This window comes from Schistocerca nitens, chromosome 2 (genome assembly GCF_023898315.1).
Source record: "Schistocerca nitens isolate TAMUIC-IGC-003100 chromosome 2, iqSchNite1.1, whole genome shotgun sequence".
NCBI lineage: Eukaryota > Metazoa > Arthropoda > Insecta > Orthoptera > Acrididae > Schistocerca > Schistocerca nitens.
In genome coordinates this window covers 1,062,637,369-1,062,641,825 of record NC_064615.1, presented here as the reverse complement: position 1 = coordinate 1,062,641,825, position 4,457 = coordinate 1,062,637,369, and the positions used below count along the sequence as shown (strand labels likewise).

The 4,457-nt window shown below is 45.2% G+C and overlaps 1 non-coding gene across 1 annotated transcript; it reads right to left on the bottom strand.

The window, feature by feature from the left end:
* Nucleotides 1-3,747: 3,747 nt before the first annotated feature.
* Nucleotides 3,748-3,821, bottom strand: Trnas-cga (transfer RNA serine (anticodon CGA)). Its single transcript has one exon. It is a non-coding gene; the product is annotated as a tRNA-Ser (tRNA).
* Between the last annotated feature and the right edge of the window lie 636 nt (nucleotides 3,822-4,457).

Here is a 4,457-nt window from a genome sequence, read left to right as displayed (position 1 = left end):
GGGCGTGGATCAAAAATATGGGCACTGCAACACATTAAACGGGAGAAACGGTTGGTTGTGTTGCTCTGGTGGCAAACTCTTACATCCAGTACTACGTGAGCCAGAGAAACCCCTGAAAACTCTACTTATCCGTGAATGCAATGAATCGCGGCATTCTCAAATATAAATGATTAGCTTTTCAGAGCATTCACACAAGGTTGGCGCCAGTGGCGACACCTACAACCTGCTGACAAAAGGAAAGTTTCCAACAGATTTCTCACACACAAACAGGAGTTGACAGGCGTTGCCTGGTGAAACGTGATTGTGATGCCTCGTGTAAGGAGGAGAAATGCGTACCATCACGTTTCCGACTTTGATAAAGGTCGGATTGTAGCCTATCGCGAGTGCGGTTTATCGTATCGCGACATTGCTGCTCGCGTTGGTCGAGATCCAATGACTGTTAGCAGAATATTGAGTCGGTGGGTTCAAGAGGGTAATACGGAACGCCGTGCTGGATCCCAACGGCCTCGTATCACTAGCAGTCGAGATGACAGGCATCTTATCCGCATGGCTGTAAGGCATCGTGCAGCCACGTCTCGATCCCTGAGTCAACAGATAGGGACGTTTGCGAGACAACAACCATCTGCACGAACAGCTCGACGACGTTTGCAGCAGCATGGACTATCACCTCGGAGACCATGGCTGCGGTTACCCTTGACGCTGCATCACAGACAGGAGCACCTGCGATGGTGTACTCGACGACGAACCTGGGTGCACGAATGGCAAAACGTCATTTTTTGGGATGAATCCAGGTTCTGTTTACAGCATCATGATGGTCGCATCCGTGTTCGGCGACATCGCAGTGGACGCACATTGGAAGCGTGTATTCGTCATCGCCATACTGGCGTATCACCCGGCGTGATGGTATGGGGTGCCATTGGTTACACGTCTCGGTCACCTCTTGTTCGTATTGACGGCACTTTGAACAGTGGACGTTACATTTCAGATGTGTTACGACTCGTGGCTCTACCCTTCATTCGATCACTTGGAAATCCTACATTTCAGCAGGATAGTGAACGACCGCATGTACGGGCCTTTCTAGATACAGAAAATGTTTGACTGCTGCCCCGGCCAGCACATTCTCCAGATCTCTTCCCAATTGAAAACGTCTGGTCAATGGTGGCCGAGCAACTGGCTCGTCACAATACGCCAGTCACTACTCTTGATGAACTGTGGTATCGTGTTGAAGCTGCATGGGCAGCTGTACCTGTACACGCCATCCAAGCTCTGTTTGACTCATTGCCCAGGCGTATCAAGGCCGTTATTATGGCCAGAGGTGGTAGTTCTGGGTACTGATTTCTCAGGATCTACGCATCCAAATTGCGTGAAAATGTAATCACATGCCACTTCCAGTATAATACGAGGGCCGTTCAGAAAGTAACCTCCGGTTGATTTAAAAAAATACACCAAGTTAAATAAAATTATTTTAATATATACATCTTACAACTACATCTTTGCACTATTTTTCTACATAGTCTCCATAGCGATTGAGGCACTTATCGTATCTCTTCACAAGCTTTGAAATTCCTTCTGCATAAAAATCACCCGCTTGTGCCTGGAGCCAGCCTGTGACCGCATCTTTGAGCTCTTCGTCGTCATCAAACCGCTGTGACCCGAGCCATTTCTTCAAATGCATGAAGAGGTGATAATCACTTGGCGCCAGGTCTGGGCTGTAAGGTGGATGGTTGATAACGTCCCACTTGAAGGACTCAAGAAGGGCCGTTGTTCTGCGAGCAGAGTGAGGACGGGCGTTATCGTGCAAAAAAACCATACCGGAAGTCAGCATACCACGGCGTTTGTTCTGTATAGCCCGTCGTAACTTTTTTATTGTTTCACAGTACACGTCTTGATTAATGGTCGTACCACGTTCCATGAATTCAACCAACAACACCCCTTTGGCATCCCAAAACACCGTTGCCATCAGTTTTCTGGCAGAAAAATCTTGCGAGGCTTTTCTTGGTTTGGTAGGCGAATTTGAATGTGCCCACATCTTTGATTGTTCTTTTGTCTCAGGGTTCACGTACTTAATCCAGGTTTCGTCACCGGTCACGATTCTGTTTAACAATGGTTCTCCTTCGTCCTCATAACGTGACAGAAAGTCTAATGCAGAGGCCATTCTTTGAGTTTTGTGGTGGTCAGTAAGAATTTTGGGCACCCATCGTGCACAGAACTTACGGTAACCCAATCTTGCTGTCACTATCTCGTACAAGAGAGTCTTAGAAATCTGTGGAAAACCAGTAGACAACTCCGACATTGAGAAATGTCGATTTTCACGAACTTTTGCATCAACTGTCTGAACGAGTTCGTCAGTCACCAATGATGGTCTACCACTCCTCTCTTCATCATGAACGTTTTCTTGTCCACTTTTAAATAAACGTACCCATTCACGGACAACTCCTTCACTCATAACTCTTGGTCCGTACACGGCACAAAGCTCACGATGAATAGCTGCTGCAGAATATCCTTTGGCTGTAAAAAACCTTATGACAGCACGCACTTCACATTTGGCGGGGTTTTCTATTGCAGCACACATTTCAAACTGCCACAAAAACTAAACTAGCGCAGGTACGACGTTCACTCGACCACGGCTTGATGGCGACTGACCTGTTGAGTGCGTGAACGCACAGATGGCGTCGCTACTCCCCCCCCCACAACCCGCACTGTGACCAATCGGAGGTTACTTTCTGAACCGCCCTCGTATATTTGTCCAATGAATACCCGTTTATCATCTACATTTCTTCTGTGTGTAGCAATTTTAATGGCCAGTAGTGTAAATGACTTGCTGCTGTTAGCATTTTTTTCTTCAAAACACTTCTTATTGCTACTGTAGCTATGATGCTCTTCTAATGTGTAGAAAGGGTTTTGTAAAAGGAATTTTTAAAGCTGAAACTTCAGCATCACTGTGGGAAAAGCGATAACTATACTTTGCAGTGTATTGGCTAGTTTTAATCCTGCAGATTGTTGGCAGTTTTCATAGAGTCCTGTTCTGTGTCAGTTGACCTACAGTTTTTCTTTGTTTCCAGTATTTTATTGGTGGTAGTCAGGAAGTATGTTGGGGTGCAGGCTTTTAACGATAAATATAGCTTTTAGAATATACATGTTTATTGTTGTTGTTGTGGTCTTTAGTCCAGAGACTCGTTTCATGCAGCTCTCCATGCTACTCTATCCTGTGCAAGCTTCTTCATCTCCCAGTACCTATTGCTGCCTACATCCTTCTGAATCTGCTTAGTGTATTCATCTCTTGGTCTCCCTCTACGATTTTTACCCTCCGCGCTGCTCTCCCATACTAAATTGGCAATCCCTTGATGCCTCATAACATGTCCTACCAACCGATCCTTTCTTCTAGCCAAGTTGTGCCACAACTTCTCTTCTCCCCAATTCTATTCAATACCTCCTCATTAGTTATGTGATCTACCCATCTAATCTTCAGCATTCTTCTGTAGCACCACATTTCGAAAGCTTCTATTCTCGCCTTGTCCAAACTATTTATCGTCCATGTTTCACTTCCATACATGGCTACACTCCATAAAAATACTTTCACAAACGACTTCCTGACACTTAAATCTATACTCGATGTTAACAAATTTCTATGTTTATTATGGTCAGCATAACAGTTCTTCATTCCCTGTATTGAGCTCCACATATGATACTTATAGTCCTTTTTGGAAGAATCAGTATCTTGAAACTTCCTGGCAGATTAAAACTGTGTGCACCGACCGAGACTCGAACTCGGGACCTTTGCCTTTCGCGGGCAAGTGCTCTACCATCTGAGCTACCGAAGCACGACTCACGCCCGGCCCTCATATCAGCGCACACTCCGCTGCAGAGTGAAAATCTCATTCTGGAATCAGTATCTTGTTAAGATTTGCGTTGCCTGTTGCTTTCGAAATATCGATGCCATAGTTCACATGCCGTGAGGATAATACAGTATGGTATGCAGTCTTTAGGACAACAGTATTTTTGCAGAACTTGCTAAACATATTTTTTGCAGATATATTCTAGGATAGCTAATACGTAATAGACTCGTTACGCATATCTTATTTCAGGTTACTTTGAATGGTTTTCTCTACATTATCTACGTCAATACTCCGCAAGCCTCCTGACCGTGTTTGGCAGATCTCATTTTTTGTACCACTAACTGATTCCCTATTCCCAGTTCCACTCGCAAATGGCGCGTTGGAAGAATGGTTGTTGGTAAGCCTCTGCGTTAGCTCTAGTATGTCGAAATTTCTCGCTGTAGTGATTTCGCGAAACGTTTGTGGAAGGAGGTAATATGTTGCCCGACCCTTCCCGGAAAGTACTGTCTGGAAATTTCAATAGTAAGCCTTTCTGTGATGCCAAATGCCTCTCTTGTAGTGTCTGCCAGTGAAGTTTGTTGATCATCTCTGGAACGCCCTCGTGCCAACGAAACGATCCCA